Source organism: Camelina sativa, chromosome 2 (assembly GCF_000633955.1).
Source record: "Camelina sativa cultivar DH55 chromosome 2, Cs, whole genome shotgun sequence".
Classification (NCBI taxonomy): domain Eukaryota; kingdom Viridiplantae; phylum Streptophyta; class Magnoliopsida; order Brassicales; family Brassicaceae; genus Camelina; species Camelina sativa.
The window spans coordinates 7,167,421-7,167,730 of record NC_025686.1 but is presented as its reverse complement, the minus strand read 5'-3'; positions in this window follow the sequence as shown (position 1 = coordinate 7,167,730).

Sequence of the window (310 nt, the reverse complement as noted above, 5' to 3'; positions counted from 1 at the left end):
TTATTTTAAAAGATTTATCTCCTTTATCTAATTTGGATTATTATCTTATAAGTAATCATTCTCTCTTCCTCTCCCACCAATATCAAATGTTCTTATATCTCATATGTGTTGTAAGAGTTTGATTCTATATTTTAGTTTAGAAAGTATTATATATATATATAGATATTACATTGTTCTATTTTTTAAAGATTCATCTCCATTATCTAATTTGGATTACCATCTTATAGTAAACATTCTCTCCTTCTCTCCTACCAATATCAAATGTTGTTATATCTCATATATGTTGTAACTTGTAAGAGTTTGATTCTAT